This window comes from Pseudorca crassidens, chromosome 11 (assembly GCF_039906515.1).
Source record: "Pseudorca crassidens isolate mPseCra1 chromosome 11, mPseCra1.hap1, whole genome shotgun sequence".
NCBI lineage: Eukaryota > Metazoa > Chordata > Mammalia > Artiodactyla > Delphinidae > Pseudorca > Pseudorca crassidens.
Window position 1 is genome coordinate 50,722,310 of NC_090306.1, and position 19,240 is coordinate 50,741,549.

Consider the following 19,240-nt stretch of genomic DNA (forward strand, 5'->3'; position numbering starts at 1 on the left):
AACTAAACTTAACCAGTTTCATTAACTTGCCCACAGTCATACGGTTAGGATCACTTGATTCCAGATCTGCCAACTCCTGAGTGCATGTTCTTAAATATTGCTTCAGGGCTGCCTGTAAATGACCTTGTAGGTTGTGCAGGGCACGACTCCAGGTGTCCGCCTACACACTGTACACATTGTGAGTGCTCCAAGACTGTCCTGGTAGGTGCACACACAAAGAAGTGAATTCTAATGCTTTAAAGTGTTATTTATTTTTACATTTTTATTGCATGGTATACAGTGAGTGATGGGAACCTGGGCAGGGATTTCTTTCCCTCCCCCCCTCCTTCCTTTCTCCCTTCCCCCCCTCCCCCCTTCCCCCCTTCCTTCCTTTCTCCCTCCCCCCTCCCTCCCTCCCTCCCTCCCTCCCTCCCTTCCTTCCTTCCTTCCTTCCTTCCTCCCTCCTTTCTTTCCAGCAAGGACATGCCTGGATGTAAATTCCATTGAGGAAAGGATGGAATTCAACCAAAAGGTTGTTTCTTGCCTGTTGTTATTTCCCATATTCTAGTGCAGCTAATGCTCTTAGGAGAATGAAACTGCCCCTTTAGAAGTCCTCCTTCAGGTAGTGTTAGTGAAAATCGTATAATGCCACCCATTCTTTTTCTGAGGCCTGAGGCCAGAATATTCTCTCACTATTATTTATTATTGTCATGGAGCCATTAGCTTTTGCCATTAGAAGCTATACTTATACTAAAGGTGTTAACAGGTGGATGTATGTGCTCCAAATTCTCATTACATGCTGCCGACCTCTCCCTATAAATCTCAGCTTGGAGATACCAGCTTTCTACTTGTTGGCTCTAATTGGAAAGTTCTCTGCTATATCCAGGTACAGAATGTACTATCAGAGCTTGAATTTCTGCCCCTTATTAACATTGCCTTTGTGACTTATTTCCTCAATTCTCTTTCCATTGGCAATCCGGCTGAAACAAATTCCTCAGTTTTATATACAAAGTGAGCTTGTGGTAGAACACATTACAAATCATGCAATGCAATAAAAGAGAGCACAGTCTAATACTTTTACCATTAGAGAATATTAAAATGTCCTTTACTAATTAATTACTTGCACACCATTTTTTCACTTAATAATTTAGAAATAAATTCATGCATTTTTCATCAGTTTGAAACTCATTTTACAGTTAAAAATCCAGCTGTCAAGTATGCAATAGGAAATTTCATGAAGAGTTTGTGAGGAGTTGTGTTATAATTTCCTGAAACCTACCTACACTTCAAATGGTTTCTAATTTTATGGATATGGAAACTAAAGACTCTTGTGTAATCCAGAGGTGGCAAAGGGAATGTTTGTGACTTGATTCATCTGTCCATCAGGAAAAATATTTCCCTGAGAGAATCCTTTAGATTTCCCGTATATTTAAGCTGGTGCATTTTCCGATGGTGTATCATTATATCCTTTTTTTGAAGTAGGAAGCCTATATACCATACTTAAAAACTCTTAAACACTCAAACATTTCTGTTCTAGGTTCTTTACATATGTTAATAATGACATACTAGAAATCAGTGTTACTCAGAAAGATTCATCTTAAGTGCATACTTAGAAGTATTTTTGTCTTCAGTAGATATTTAAATATTTAAACAGTTACTTCTCAAATTTCAATCAAAAAGCACTTACTTTGAAATAATTGTGTAGGGTATGCTGAATGTGAGTTTTGTTCTCCTTGGGTTTTAATTTATTTTTTCTATGAAAAATTGATTAAACAGTTTTCAAATAAATGAAGCTCAAGCTTCATGAGGCCATGAGGTAAAATGATCAAAACTGTATAATTTCTAAATTAAGATCTATGTAGAATTATGATATTTCCAAGAAATTAAACACGAACACTTCCTTTTTCCTCAAATGAACTTATTTTCCCTAGCATTAATATCAAGAAAATAGGACAAATTTTAACTTAGAAAAATCTTCATTATTGAAGTTTGAGGTTAAATAATCATCCTCTTTTTGGAAGAGGATGGAACAAAATTTTTCCAGGCCTTTTCTGATTAAGTTATTTTACAGAACATTTAGACTATGTGCTTCTCTTGTATTTGGTGACAAAATATGTGTACAAAATAGGAATTTATTATTGGATGTTGTTACTTTCAGAATTAGAGGGGTGCTGGGCAAATTCAGCTGAAGAGACAATAGGTATATTAAAAGATAAACTTCACTCTGTATGACAGACTCTAGGTCCATCCACCTCACTACAAATAACTCAATTTCGTTTCTTTCTATGGCTGAGTAATATTCCATTGTATATATGTGCCACATCTTCTTTATCCATTCATCTGTTGATGGACACTTAGGTTGCTTCCATGTCCTGGCTATTGTAAATAGAGCTGCAATGAACATATTGGTACATGACTCTTTTTGAATTATGGTTTGCTCAGGGTATATGCCCAGTAGTGGGATTGCTGGGTCGTATGGTAGCTCTATTTGTAGTTTTTTAAGGAACCTCCATACTGTTCTCCATAGTGGCTGTATCAATTTACATTCCCACCAACAGTGCAAGAGTGTTCCCTTTTCTCCACACCCTCTCGAGCATTTGTTGTTTCTAGATTTTTTGATGATGGCCATTCTGACCGGTGTGAGATGATATCTCATTGTAGTTTTGATTTGCATTTGAGTGAAGTAAGTCAGAAAGAGAAAAACAAATACCGTATGCTAACACATATATATGGAATCTAAGAAAAAAAAAAAAAGGTCATGAAGAACCTAGAGGTAAGATGGGAATAAAGACACAGACCTACTAGAGAATGGACTTGAGGATATGGGGAGGGGGAAGGGTAAGCTGTGACAAAGTGAGAGAGTGGCATGGACATATATACACTACCAAACGTAAAATAGATAGCTAGTGGGAAGCAGCCGCATAGCACAGGGAGATCCGCTTGGTGCTTTGTGACCACCTAGAGGGGTGGGATAGGGAGGGTGGGAGGGAGGGAGACACAAGAGGGAGGAGATATGGGGATATATGTATATGTATAACTGATTCACTTTGTTATAAAGCAGAAACTAACACACCATTGTAAAGCAATTATACTCCAATAAAGATGTTAAAAAAAAAGATAAACTGAGGCATATTAAAATTCTTAAGCATTTGAGCAAAAAGCTATTGGAATTAGCACCAAACCAGAAGACGTTAGGAGTGCTCCACCAACAGGAGCCTAGGAGACACTTTTATAGAGAAAAAGCAGAAGCAAAGTAAGGAAGTTGTTGGCTGGCTACGGCTTACGGCCTAGCTGGCTGCTTGTGATTGGTTGTCTTTAGTGTTTTGATTTCATAACCGTGAGGCACTCACAAGCATAGATTTTGTTTGCTTACATAGACCTCCGCAGCATTACAGCCAGCACAGTCTAACGGCCTCCCTGTTTAATTAATTTAACAAGAAGTACACACTTTGGATATGTATTATATTATGAATTTGATTGCATGGATTTAAGAGAGATTTCAGCTTTCACGTAGCATCAAACACACTGTGTTAATCCACATGTTACTCTCTGAGCGCATAGACCTGACATTATTTTTCAGATAATATGTAGATTGTGAGAAAATAATTCCTGATTTTGAAAACTTAGAAAATTTTGTTCCTATTTCCAAAATGGATCTGTGCTAGTCAAGTACCACTGACCTCTTTGCTCATTTCTTTATACAGAAAATGGAGACCATGGTTAAGAATAGTCAGCTTCTACCTTTTGAGTATTAAAGAAGAAACTATCACCAGGTCACACCGCTTAATTGTAAACGTGGTCTTTTCTGGTTTAGTAGAAAGGTTATCTTTGTTTCAACCTCAGATGGCCCTTAGTAATCGAAGCAGCTCCCATTCTGATCTCTTTGGGTGCACATTGGAAGACAAAGGAAGAAACGTGTCACAAATATTAAAATCTGTTAAAAGTGCATAAACTTAGGATACCACTAAATGTGAATCTGTAATCTGTAATCCCCACATAAATGTCTCGGGCTCAAAGGACACTAACAGAATGCATTTGGCGACAAGAGAATTTTTTCCCCAAATACTTTTAATACAACAATAATCTGATATTTTATAGTGACTAGTCACTTCCACCTCTTTGCCTCCCTGCTCTTTTATCATTCTATTTCTCCGTTTCCTCCTTCTTCTTTCTGTCTTCGCATTCCCCTAAAAATAGGAGTGTATTCTGTTATCGTGGTCATTGCCTTTTATTTTTTAAGTTGCCATTATTTTCCAATCTTGTGATTCTTGTTTTATAGGAACTACAATTCTGGATGGAGGAAGAATTTTAAAAATAAAGTTTTTAATAGTACTTCCTTTTCTGTTGCATTTCAGTGGGTTAATAGCTTTTTCTGAAAGAAATATAATTGATAGTGCTGTGCGTTATCAAGTGCTAAGCTGTCTGCAAGTAGTATATCATTTTATTATTTCAGTGACCTATGAAGTATTTCTATTTTGGAAAGGAAGAAACTTTGACTTTCAGAAGGTTAACTAAATTTTCCAAATTCACATAGCTTGTTAGTGGTTGGCCCAAGAAAAGACAGATCCTGACTCTTAATTTTTAAATACTCTGCAAGTAATTCTTGGATGTCTTAGAATTAAGCATTACTTAAATAGTTTCTCAGTACATCAAGTGTAAATATTAAAACCTCTTCCATGATGATCTTTTAAAAAAATGTTTATATGTTTCTAAAAAAGTGGACTAGAATCTCTGATAACTGTGTTTGCTTATAATTAACATAGGAAACATAGTATTAAGTACTTGTATGAATATCAGATTATAAGAAAAGCAAAAGTATTTTCATGTGTTCATATTTCTGTACCTTATCTATTAATACATGAGTTGCATAATACCTTGGTTGTTGACATGATCTGAATTAGCATAGTTCTGTTTTCAGCTTCAAATACTGATTTGGTAGTTTGCAATCCAGTCCAGTTTTTATCTATCATTGGGAAGTATCAACTCAGTAATACACACCTGACCAAATTTTATAATCCTTTAGGCTCAAGGGCTCTGACCTTGAAGCCTTTAAAAAATATGTTGGTTTTGTTTTCCAGAGATTCTTAGCAAATCCAAGACTTGGTCCAGGATTTGAAAGCTAATTTTTCATAATGCTCTTGCAGTTCTTACCATCTTTCTTTGATTTTATCATTCCCTATCCTGGAAATTAGTCTTTAGTTTGTTAGTTTTTGTTTGCTACAGGGTATTGTTGTGCTCCTGTCTTATCCCTCCTCTTACAATGTTCTTACAGATATTACTGTTTATATGCAATAAAACAAACACAAAAACAACCCAAAACTACAACCCAAACTCTTTGTGATAGTGAGGGAGTTGAAACCATGCTGTATGACCAAAGTGATGTAGGAAAAGACAGTGTTGCCAACAAAGAATGGCAGCTATTGTCACTGGCTCATTCTCATCGTGGGCTTAAAATTCACATTTCTACTAAAAGCAACATCAGCAGATGCTAACCCATGTTTCAGCCTTGTGCCAAATTTAAATGCTTGTAAGGAAACTCAGAAATACTGCTAGAAACGAAGGAGGCATTAGACTTATGCAATTTGTAAGCAGACCGAAAGGAAATTTGTGATTTACTCTTTGTTTTTAATATTTGACTTTTGGGGGAGGGTAGATTTCATGATTGCAACTTATACATTCTATTTAAATTTTGGTGACTTTTGGTCCCTTTTTTGTCATTGGAAGTAATATGTTAACTTGAACTCTGCACTCTGACAGAAAAAAACACCTTAGAATTTCATTTTTCCAAACATTGAGATTGTTCTTTTCATTTTCTACAAGAAATTAAATGACTGAGATTCCGAAAATAATGTAGTGCTTTCTCTAAAATACTGTTGCATTCCATCTACCCAAATAGCACAAGGATCGATGCCACCGTTGGCTACTAAAGCCATTTATCATGCCAAATGTTTGCAATTGTGTAGGATTTATTTCAATGATTTTTTTTTCTTTTTTACTATTTGACTGACAGATGTAATGAAAGTTATTGGCAGCCCCTATCAAAAACAAGTGCTGCTGTGTATTAGTAACTGAAAATACCCCTTTCATCTTGGCAACCTAATAGAGAGCCTGGTATTCTAAATGTCTTCTCAAAAAGAAAAAAAAAAAAAAAATTTTAAAAAGAATATTTTGGTGCTTAGGCAAAGTCTCCTCAGAAACCTTTAAACTTCTGTTGTACGGGTTTTTTGAGAGGAGCTGCATGTATGAAAAATGACTTACATGGGCAAATTGAGAAGTCTACAAAGGTTTCTAGTTGAACAAAACACTGAGGGCAACATTTGTATAGAACAATTTTTTAGTATTTGTTTGTTTGTTTATTTTTACAGTTGACCCTTGAACAACAGGGATTTGAACTGCGCTGGTCCACTTCTACAGGGATTTTTTTCACAATCTGTGGTTGGTTGAATCTGTGGATACGGAACCTCAGATACAGAGGAACTGCGGGTACGGAGGGCCGACTATAGGTATACTGGGATTTTCAACTGCATGGAAGCTCAGCGCACCTAACCCCTCTGCATTGTTTAAAGGTGGATTGTATATACATACACGTATTACTTGAAACAATCGTGTATAAACTCTTTAAGCTTTTTCTCTGCCTTTATATTGGAGCTGTGGTAGCTGCCAGGATACGTTGTAGTAAAATAGCACACACAAAGTATTTGTTTAGGTAAATCTGTATCCTGCACCCACCTCTTCCATCTCAGAGGCCTTCCCTAATCACATTAGCTAAAAGGACCATTTCCCCCAACCCCTTATTCCTATGATACTTTAAAAAAATTTACCTCATACAAAGCAATCCTTTTAATTTGTCCGTTTGTATCCCCTACTAGGGCAGAGTACATTGTGTGTTGATTTTCTGCCAGATTCTCCTGAGTCTAGTCTTATACATAACATGCACTCATGCACTATTCATTCATTCAAAAATAATTCTTAGTACTTGTCTTGAGATGGGGAAAATGTGACGAACAAAAATGAAGACCCTGCCCTTATGGGACACAAAACTCTTTGTATTAAAAAGTAAATTTTTTTGATAGTTCCAGATTTATTCTATAACCGTGCAATAGTTTCTAGGGCTCTTATTATATATGTGTCAGAATAGAAATAAAGCTAGTCTCTTTTTTTTTTAATGTTCCCTTTATAACTTTTCTGCCTTTATTCCAGGGAGTCACTTTAGCATGGGTAAACATTATCGGTTATCATTGTTTCTTACTTTCTCCATTTGTGAAAAGAGGGAGCCAATTCCAAGGCTTTTCTACAGCCTAGGGCTTAATAAACCATTATCAATTGTGCTTTCCAATGTGTGTCAGTTTCTCTTTATAGAGAGCCTTTCTGGCCTTTTCCTACATGTTACTAAGAAGGCAGTTTAGAGTTTGTCTGGTGGGAAGATGTGCAGTAATGTTAATAGTCCACCATTTTGGAATATCGGTATTCTATCCAAGTAACCTGAAACACTGAATAAAAGTCTAACAAAACAGACGTTTCCTAATGTTGCTTTAAATGGTGTTTTAAGAAAAAAATGTTTGAATTTACAGTTTCCTTTTTAAATTAAATTTATTTATTTTATTTTTGGCTGAGTTGGGTCTTTGTTGCTGCATGCGGGCTTTCTCTAGTTGCAGCAGGCGGGGGCTACTCTTCGTTGCAGTGCGCGGGCTTCTCATTGCAGTGGCTTCTCTTGTTGCAGAGCATGGGCTGTAGGTGCGTGGGCTTCAGCAGTTGTGGTGCGGGGGCTCAGTAGTTGTGGCTCGCGGGCTGTAGAGCGCAGGTTTAATAGTTGTGGCTCGTGGGCTCTAGGGCACAGGCTGAGTAGTTGTGGCTCACGGGCTTAGTTGCTCCGCAGCATGTGGGATCTTCCCAGACCAGGGCTCGAACCCGTGTCCCCTGCATTGGCCGGCAGATTCTTAACCACTGAGCCACCAGGGAAGCCCTGAATTTACAGATTTTTAAGATTGTAACCTTAATTTATTTTAACTTAAACACAGTCTAATATAAAACCTTTCCTACCCATTTTTGTGCTGGAGTAATACTTTATGAACTGATGTGACAAGAGTTGCAAAAGTTGCTGTCTTAGCGTTTCCCGTATGAATACACTGTCATTTGTTTCTTTGCTTCATACTGACCCTTGGGCCTGGAATGTCCTTCCCCTTTTCCTTTTAGTTCACTGGTTCTTTTCTATCTTTTAAGAAACATTGCTTTTTCTAGGATTCTGTCCCTGTCCTTACTTACCTGAGGCTGGTTAATTATCATAAAGCCATGCACATCGTTATTTCTCAGTGTTTTCATAAAGCCGTGAGCATAGTTATTTCCTTTATCACATTTTTCATAATTATTTATTTCTAGCTTTGCATCCCCTAATTAGTCTGTGAGCTCTTTGATCCTAGAGACTTTATCGTGCTCTGGTTTGTAACAATCTAACCCAACACAGTGTCTGGCACATAGATTGTCGGAGACTTTTCAGGTGGCTATAACATAATACCACAGACTGGGCAGCTTATAAACAACAGAAATTTATCTTTTATAGTTCTGGAGGCTGGAAGTCTGAGATCAGGGTGCAACATGGTCAGGTAAGGGCCCTCTTTCAGGTCGCTGATTTCTTGTATCCTCATATGGTGGGGGAAGTGAGCTAGCTTTCTGGAGGCTCTTTCATAAGGGTCCTAATCCCATTTCTAATAACCTTCCAAAGGCCCTACCTCCTAATACCATCATCTTAGGTGTTAGATCTTCAACACAGAATTTTGGGAGACACACAGACATTCAGAACAGAGCATAGATCATGCTCAGTATATGTCCATAAATGGATGAATAAAAATTAAGGATTAAGATTGGATCCAATTCTTTGTGCAGAGGATAGAGCCTCAAAGAAGGTATAGTCCAGAAGGGAGAATACAATTCAACAATGATTACTTTTTCCATTATGATAATCGCTGAAGTTATGAAATATAGGGGCAATAATGAAATGAAAGTTGATTAGGGAAGAGCATGCAATTTAGGCCAGAAAATTGAACTGACAATGAACTCAGATTATGGTTATGGGGACCAATTGAGAAGGATTCTTGAATGATTATGAAGAATTTGCAAGGAGTGTACCGAGTAAAGAATGATGAAATTTAATTGAAAATAACTTGTTGAAACTTTATAATAATTGGGAAAATAGACACGAAGGTGTAGGAAAATTCATTTTAATGCTGTAAATTATTGATGAATTATCACTGCTAGCATATGCTCAAAATAGACTTATGTTGTCAATTTTTAAAAGCCCTTGGATAATTTAGATTAATATAATTCACTTAAAATCTATATAAAATATTAATAAGTGACATTACCCACCACATTAAGACCTTGCTCCATGTCATGGACTGTGCTGCATACTTTTGTATGCATTATCTTTAATACTTAATCCAGTGCAATTGTTCACATTTTACAGATGAGAAAACAGAGGGTTAGAGAGTTCATTCCACTTGTCTTTGATCACACAATTCATTAAATACCAGATCTGGCATTAAATCCATTCCATTTGAATTGAAAGTTTGTGCCTCATTACACTACACTGTAATATACGCCAGTGAGTCCCTGAAGTACGTATACATTTTCAGCATGAGCTTAAAGTGTCAAGCATAAGTGTATATAATTTAGTTATCTTTTACGTGGTCACTCATTCATTCATTTATTCATTCATCAAACATTCATTGTCTCTCTAGGCACTGAGCAAGGTACTGCATATAAAACACATTTGCATGCTCTTTTGGAATTTATAGTGGAAGAGAAAGGCATTTAGAAATATAAATAACTATGTAATAACAATCTTGATAAATTCTATGAAGAAAAATACAGTGCCTTTTGTTAAGTAGATTACAGAGCAGGGTTCACATGTACTTACTTTCCTGTGGGCAAAGGTAATTAGATTTACAATATAGCTTACTGTAACTCAAGAAGATGCTTAAAATAGCTCTAGATAAGTGGTACCACACCAGTGTAATCAAGCCGAACAGTTTGAAAACATTGCTCTTCCAGCAGCCTTTCGACAGTACAAAGGGAATTTTGGTGAATTGAAGAAAATGGTCCTGACAGGTTTTGAAACTTTACCAAATGTCATGTCTGTATTTCAGCTTTGGAAGGTGACTTTGGAACTATCTCTACAATGACCTACATCTGTTCACAAAAGATAATAAATATCCATGAAGATGATTATTGCACTGCCCTTTAGAGAGCAGTATCTATCCTGCTGCAACTCTGAGTATGTGGGAGATTTTGAACTAGACATATTGAGAGAGTATTCGATAAGTTTGGCTTCATGTATTGCTAACATTTGGCATAAAATCTAAACAGCAGTAGAACAGGAGAATTTATATCATTTAAGACCTACTAAAGCTGAATGGCCAAACTAAAACAAACAACCAAAAACATTTTTAAAAGGCAAACAAAGCAAGGCAAAACAATGTGAAACTTAACCAGGTGTTAATAGCAACATAGGTCCTGCCTTTATTGTAGTTCAAAGGTTATGACAGCCTAAATTTCAATTTCAGAAGTTACCTTAGGCCTGTGTTATAATGATGTTATAAGTAACTGGCACTTAAGGAATCTGTGAAAATTGCAGAAAAAGCAAAGTCAGTGATCTCTGTTGTTTTTTTTCTCACCAACAAATGTGTGTTGTAGTTTGACTTTTCTTTCTGCCTTCTCCGTTCAAAATCTGTTCATAAACCGATGGAAGTCTGGTAATTTCCTGACAGTTGGAGGTACTTTTGTGATTATCTGTAAATCTGAAAGGCTTGAGACTATTTATTAGCTGTCAGGGAGCCACTGAAATGCTTTTCATGAAGTAAGTGGAAATGTATGTTAAAGATAGAAGTTAAGCAAGAAATCCGATATCATAATTGAAACTCATTGTTGTCTATCAACTCTAGGTATTCTAAGTCTTCCCTATTATCACCTTTCCTGAGAGTTCCTTATCCTGTCAGTACTTCTCAGTATGCTCTCCCTTGTCTTTCTTTCCTCCTCTCACAAAAGAGGAATTGTTAAGTTGGGTCTTGAGGAATAAATAGGAGCTTTGCTAACAGAAAAGTGAGAAAAGGATTCCTTGATAGGCACTGACTTCTACCAAGGCGGTAAAAACATGAAGGTATGAAACAGCATGGGTTAAGCTGAAAACTGAATTAATTCAGTGTTGTTAGAACATATAGTGCAAGGCAAGAAGTGACAGTAGAGGAGAACGATGGGGGAAGGGGTCAAAACAGATGGCAAAACCATCCAAGATCAAGAAGAACTTATCGTATATTAGGTGAGGGCCTATTTGGTGACCAGGAAGGGGCTTACCTCTACTACCAGGGCAGGAGGGAATGAATGAAGGATTAATAGAGATACAGAAATGTGCACAGATAAGAACACATTTGTGAGATTTCATGCCTGGTCTGATGGTTTTCATTTTCTTTGCAAATAAGAAGCCTGGTTAACCACAGGTGATGACAGAGTGGTTAGGAAACTTGAGGACAGAGGAAGCTGTTTAGAACTGTATTAGAAAGGAGAGGAAGGTACCAAGAGGTGTGAAAACAGCTTACTGGGAGAGGCACTGAGAGTCCTGCTAAAACTGAAATCTATGAATGTGTATTGGCATCCGTCTGTGCACTTAATTTATATTTTTAGAGCTCTACTTAGTACTCTAATTGTAGGGCCCATTTTTGACTTTGGAATTTTCAGGTTCCTTGTTACCAGAAGACAAAGTTGACTTGAGAACATTGATGATTATAGATGATATTAATGTTTATTGAGTGCTTATTGTGCTAGGAATTGTGCTTAGTACATTATGGACATTGCCACATCTATTCCCCTCTTTCCTATGAAGTATAAGTATTATTCCCATTTTAAAAAACAAACTGAGAATCCTGTTAAGTAATTTTCCCAAGGTATTTCACCAATGAGAAGCAGAACTAGGATTTGAATGAAGATCAGCATTGCAGCTGAGTAGAAAAAAAATTGAGGTTAAAAAGCGCTAATAGTTTGGGAGAAGATGTAAGTGTCAAAACAGTGGAAAATTTCAGGGAAATTCCAGGACAGAATTGGTGGAAATAAGGTTTTTAGTGTTGTATAAAAGATGGGAAGCTAATTGGGAATCGGAATGTCAATGCTTAAGACTCCAGTAATAGAAGCATTCAGAGTGCCCATTAGCTTCAAGTTGGAAGTGAGTTACTGAAAGGAGAGTAGAAGTGGAGGTTGTGGATTCTCTGGCTAGGTTATTGATCACAGTGCATGATTATTGATCAGTATTGATTATGGTGAGACTTTGGAGTGAAGAGAAGTGGATTTTGAAGAAATGATCTGAAGGATGATAAGTCCTAGTTTTCAGGATGATATAACTTGATGAAATGAACTTAAATGAAGAAAGATTTCTTTGTATGAGTTGAAAAAGTAATGACAATAAGATGGAGAGTGGAACTAGGATTATGGTGAGCCTCTGTTCTGGACCTAATGATATGGAATTAGCATGTATTCAGGAGGACTCAATATAAGTCAGGTCTTCAAGGAGAAAAGATCATGGAGAGAATGCAATGTCTAGGTTAGGAATAAGGAAATTTATTTGAAAAAAATGGGAGCTCTAGAGGATACAGTGAAAAATATTGGGAAGGACATCAAGAGGGGTGGAGTAGGGTGGAGAGTATGAACCAATAGGAAAAAATAGTGTAGTTGTGTGAGTATGAGACTGAGAAAGAGGATTAGTGATTAGAAGAAACAAGTTAATTTAGGACCTGAGAGTATGAGAGACAGAGGCATCAGTGGAATTTGATGGCTTCAAATTTGTAAATGGAGCTTTGGTTTAAAGGTGTTTATCTATTTTGATTCCAAATAGTGCCATGATTTGACTTCAGCCGCATTAATATTTGAGCTGAGTGTGGCGCTGTCCAAAGTTCTGTAGGTGTTGAGCTGATGGAGGTACCTTGCTGGTCGGTCGTTCAATATAAGATCTGGATTAAAAATAACTGGATTTATGCTTCTGGTTCTGTCACCTGCTTAATAATATTTTACTTAAAAAATCTAATATTGATATTAGTACATATTACTTAGGCATATTTTTCTAATATTTCACTTATTCAAAGCATCACACTGCATTAATATTTAGTGTTTAGGATTGTATATCATCATCTTTTGATTATTAGGACAGGTTCCTACTTAATGATATTAATTTCTATTGCTATATTTAAAAACAACGTAGTCTTACCTAAGCACTTGAGTAACTGTAACACAAATTAAGAAATATAAATGGGGTCTGTAGATTTACTTTTTCCAAAATGTATGGAAAAGAAAGGTGGCTTATAGAAAATAAAGTAGATACAACATCATCAAGTGGATTTTCTCCAAAAATTCATCAGATTTTAGCACTGGAAGTGTTTTTACACATCACATAGTGCATCCACTCATCAATGCAAGCATTCAAGTTCTTTTTTTTTTTTTTAACATCTTTAATGGAGTATAATTGTTTTACAATGGAGTGCTAATTTCTCCTGTATAACAAAGTGAATCAGCTATACATATACATATATTCCCCATATCTCCTCTCTCTTGCATCTCCCTCCCACCCTCCCTATCCCACCCCTCTAGGTGGTCACAAAGCACCGTGCTGATCTCCCTGTGCTGTACAGCTGCTTCCCACTAGCTATCTATTTTACATTTGGTAGTGTATACATGTCCATGCCACTCTCTCACTTCGTCTCAGGGTCTTTTTATGAAAGATATATCTTCTAACTGTATGGTAGTTGTGGAAAGAGTGAGCAAAATTGAGGTTGGAATGTTGGCTCCTGCCCCTAAAATTGTGTAACCCTGAAAACTTGGCTTCTCCAAGCCTAGTGTTCCCTGTTCTATAAAATGGGAATGCTAGTATTATCAAAGAGTAATTGAGAGGATTGCAGCAGCCCATTTAACTTTTAGACACCTCTAGCTATCAGAGGTTATATTTACATGGAACAAAACTCTGTCTCTCTCTAGTTTTCTAACATATTTGCTGTACTTCAACTTCCTGGAATTGCATTAGGAAGCTGAAAAATCATCTTAACACTAAGTTTCACACAGAGTTTAATTTTTGATGTTTATGCAGCAATCAGGGCTTTGACAACTCAATAATAACAACGGTTTATTTTCCCCAAAGGTAAGTATTGAACACCCAACATACATCAGGCAATGCTATGTGGAAGCCCCCCCAGGCAAAATCAGTCATCAGAGGAGTCATGTATATCCCAGGAACCATCTGCTTTCATGGCCCTGCTGTGCTCAGGTGCAGGCTGGGAGCAGCCTGTGGGAAGTGTGGATTCTGTGCAAATCCAGCAAAGGGTTTCAGAGCTCAGCAGATTGTGCCCTTGGTCACTTACACTGCATCTAGCTGGAGGTCTTGGAAGCACCTTGTTCAGGACACCACATCATATGTGTCCACCCTAATCATATGTAAAAATAATATTGCTAAAGGGTCTGGTGTACACTTTGTTTCACAGAAGAAAAGATAAATGTAAATTTGGCTGTAGGGAAGACAGCAGCTAATAGGAGCTCCTATACATTTTGCTTTCTTCACATTTCCCCATGCCAGCCCCCTCATAGCCACCTCCACATGCATCATAAAAGTATGGTGACACCAACAAGACAAACTGATTAAGACATGCTTTTGCAATGTGGTTTGGCTTCAGCCTTCTTCATGGTTAATTTTCAATACAATACTTAAAGAAATTATATTTGTTTTCAATACTGATCAACTTTCTTTCATTTTTGACTTCTCAATTATCAGGCTGGTGATTTACATCTCCATAACAAAGATACGTGAGCAAGAATTGTGCATCAATATTTTTGCTAAAGTTCTGCAATCACAAATTTCTGTTCTTCTGTCTTCTCACTTTATGTTTACTCTAAGATGGTTTAAGTCATTTCCTTGGATTATGTAATTTTGTTGTACTTGTTTACAGATTTTAGGTTATACTACTTATTAAGGAGTGCAATAGAATTTCTTGAAGTCGGCCATGAAAATGGCTACTTACAGTAGCTGTAGATAGTGTTTCTGTAGTTGGGGTTCTCAGTTATTTTTTGCTTTATTGCTAATGCTAACTACTATCATAAAGTTTGGAATTATGATTGAAGTATTCGTGAATAATTCATTCAAGGGACTTTTTCTTAAGCCCTAATGAACACTGAATATTTCCAAATATGATTGGATGATGCTATTAAGTTAAAGGGGAAAACTCTCTCCTAGAAGAGTAGGTTTATCTGCTGTTTCTTCTGAAAATTTGAATGTGGATTTGCATAGTACTAAATATTCTTTTTAGCTCTACTATGTTTTCTAAAATAGCTTCTTATTTTTGGAGGGCTTTTTGTCCATTCTGTCAAATATATCAATAAATTTACCTATTTTAACTAATGTAATTTTTAATTTTTATCACTCGGTAGTAACCAACCATGTGTAAACATGAATGATATATTTTCCTCCTCTACATCACACTTCTTAGCCCCTTTAATAAGAACCTTTTATAAAAATAAGATCATGAACCCTGGGTAATGTATTTTAGTTGCAACAAAAATTCCTAAGTTAATTAATTATGAGATGACTGTACACCAGACATAGAACTTCCTGACACCATGAAGTATTAAAATACTGAATTAGCTGCTGTTCTTTCTAAAAAGTATGGCCATTTAAATCACCTAAATAATGGCCTCTGAAATTACAGAATTAAAAAATTATATTTTTTCTACCTGATAATTGGATAAGAGATTGGAAATTAATATAACCTTCCAGGGGCTGAGAGATTCCTGGGTTTTTTTTTACTTCCTTCTCTTGTTTGTATTGATTTTCACTATAATGGATCAAGGAATTTCTTTTAGCTTCTGGACTTTTCTAGAAGTGCGCTAAGTTTTGGGTATTGGTTTTATAGTAAGGGACCTATAACACAAATTGTTTTTTTCAATAAGTAAAAGCCTTTGTCAAACTTCTCTGTGATTTAGCCATTCATGTTTCAGAAGGTCACATATACTAACTTTTGTACAAGGTGAAGTTTACTCAGGTCAAAAGGCATGCCAAAACAAATAGAAAGCATTTTATTTCATTTTAACTACATCTCTTTAAAAAAAAAAAAGTGTTTATTTAATGGATATGATCACATGACTGTCAAATTAGTCCTTTCTTTTTTTTTTAAACATATCAGCTCACAAGCACGTACCTTTTAAGTCTGTGGCCTGTTTCTGTTTAAAAAAAAATAATAGTAAAAGTACACAGTAAAGCAAATGAGAAAACTTGTGCTGCCCTATTTTTCACAACAAAATACTGTAAATTAAGATAATTCTGGTACTCTGATGCTCTAGATTCAAATCAGGGAATTTCTAAACTCAAACTGTTAAAATAAGTTTACAGTTAAGATACAAAAGAAAGAAAGAAAACTTCCTTATCTCATTATTCTCAAATGTTAGTAACATTATTTTATCTCACATGAGAATCAAAATATGAGAGACATTGCTTTTGGGGCATGGGGTAAATAGTGAATTACTCAAATAATACCAATATATCATTGTATCTACACATGAAATGAATTCAAAATTATGTATTTCAGTGGTAGTCACTGAAGCAAAAAATTAAGTGTAGTAAGATGTTATGTCCTTAAACATGTTAACTATATTATATAAATTTTACTTATTGTGGTGTAATAATACCAGTAATTTTGTAAAATATATTTTAATATTGATTCTAAATTCAAATAAATTTAATTGTCACTACAAGGAAGTTCTTCACATATATTATAGAACTGACAAATTTTCATGAGATATTTACTAAATGAGACAGTTATATATGCATAGTCTGCTTTTTATAGTCTTGGAACTTCCACAGTAAGCAGATCGACTGCCAGTCTGAAATTCCTTCCGTTTTAGACTACAATGACAAAGTTCTCCGGTCAAACCAGGTAACACTGCAAGTGCTATCTCAGTGACATTGTATTATCTCTGTTCTCTCCTCTTAGTCTTTGCTCCTGTGAAATATATTTCAATAATCTTTGCACTACACCATACTCTGTAAAACAATCTGATTTCTCTGGATCATATCTAAAAGTTGATTAATTATATTGGTTAATAATAAGACAAATAGGACTTATGTACGTAAATAAATCTCATATTTTTCAAGTCAGGAATAAGCAAGGATCTAATATTTATTCATCTATATAAACTAATATTTTTCATTGTTTCAAGTACCAACTATTGATAATAATAATAGTTCTTATTATATTCTTCTTTTTCTTCTTCTTATTTTGTTGCCAAACACTATGCTAGTATTTTACAAAATATTAACTGACTTAATTTAGTAGTCATGATTCTGAGTTAAATACTACTACATCCCCTTTTTTTTTCCAGGTAAGGGGATTGGACAGAGAAGTCAAAAACTTGTCTTAAGGTCTATATAATCAAAGAACATACAAAGAATTGATGGTCAAATTTTGACGATCGTTTTCAAATTTTTCTGATTTATTGTTAGAGCTTAATAATCTTACTGAAATTCTCTTCAGTTTTCAAATTAATACATTTAATGTAAATAGCCTTAATGAATTTATGTAAAAATTTCAAGTTATTGATTTATAAACATACACATACACACACATTTATTTATCATCCTACCAAAAGTGGAAAGAAAAGCCTCGCAAAAGTTAAAGACAAGTTATTGTTTGTTTTGAAGTCCCAGATCCTTTGGGCTGAAGTGAATCTCTTTGATGTTTCCACAGGAATTCCTCTACACTTTGGGAAATATGACTTAGGACAGAAAATATAAAGGCAGGCACAAATAAAGGCAGTCACCATAGTTATGACGGGTTAGTGGTGATATGAAGTAATTTAACTAAACAGTCTGTCCATATCTAAAGAGGGCCTTGAAATAAAACCTTGGAGATTTAGAAAAGGCAAACAGCAATTTCAGCCAGTGCAAGAGAAAGCTACATGCTATCAACTCTTTCAGAGATGGAGTTGGATACCTTTTTCATTTTTCTTTTTATCATGCATCTCGATATTTGGGTGATTATTCTTTCATTCTTTTAGGAGTCACTCTTAAGATGTGATGCTTTCCTGTGAAACCTTAGACACAGGAATCTTGGAAACCAAAGGACTCTAGGACTCTGTGCCAATAGAGCTGCTTTGTGAGTACCCTCAGCGTATAATAACGTTTTCTTCTGTCTGAGTCATTGTAAGTCATGCCGCTGTGGAACTGGTGGATCTTAATGTGAACGGGAATGTTAGCTTGGCTGGTGTTTAAATCCATTTTCAAAACTAGAACGGATTTCAAAGTTGGCACTTTTAGCTTTTAGTCCTTCTATGAGTCTATATTCTGTGTGATCTTGGTCAAGAGATTAAGCTTCAGTTTCTCTGTATATAAAATAGAGCTAAATATACAGACTTCCTTCACCAAAAGGATATTATAAAAGTAGTAAATTTCAATAATAATAATTATATTATGTTATTATTACTAGTATGAATGCAGGTTTTAAAATAAAGGTAGAGGCTTTAGGTATATACTTTTATTATTATCTTTGTCATTTGCACCCTTTAAAAAATAACTATATTTTGAACAAAAATGTTTATGTTGGGAGTTCTCGTATTCATATTTTATTTGTATTGATACATACTCTTTATTACTCACAAAGATTTAATCTAACTTGACCCTCAAAACAATCCTGGTGTAAAGGAGGTCAGGGATTACTATCCCCACTGTGCCGATGAGAAAACTGACCCTCAGCACTGTCAGTGTCTTGTTCAAGACTGTATAACTAGTAACAGAGAGAATTTGAAGTCAGATGTTCTTAATAACCAGTCTATGCTCTTTTCAAAAACTATATTTAATTGGCCAAATTTCCTTTTTGCATTTGGATTGCTACATACTTTATATTATAAGAGTAGTGTGATAAATTTACGAAGTTGTATCACTTGTTTGTCAAGAACAGTTCCTAGACCAACTGTATGGTTATATTCTGCCTTCATTCTCATGTTCATGAACACATCTTCGTATGTCCAGGTGGTAGGCAGAATAGTGGCTCCCCACATCCTAATGCCTTCACCCTGTGAATGTTATGTTGCATGGCAAGGGAGAAGTAAGGCTGCTATTCAGATGACCTTGTGATTATCCTTGATTGTATGTATGGGCCCAATGTAATCACCAGGGACCTGAGAAATGAGAGAAATGGCATGAAAAGGATTCAGCCCAGTGTTGGTGGTTTGAAGATGGAGGAATGCAGCC

At 35.7% G+C, this 19,240-nt stretch overlaps 1 protein-coding gene across 3 annotated transcripts in view; it reads left to right on the plus strand.

The window, feature by feature from the left end:
• Window positions 1-19,240, plus strand: part of SLC16A7 (solute carrier family 16 member 7) — a 160,526-nt gene that overhangs the window by 39,024 nt on the left and 102,262 nt on the right. For 2 of the 3 annotated variants that reach the window (XM_067697192.1, XM_067697191.1), the window contains exon 2: window positions 18,049-18,146. The exons of the other annotated variant lie outside the window; for it this stretch is intronic. The gene's annotated coding sequence lies outside the window, so the exon portion shown is untranslated. The remainder of the gene's footprint in view (window positions 1-18,048; window positions 18,147-19,240) is intronic. 3 annotated transcript variants of the gene reach the window in all.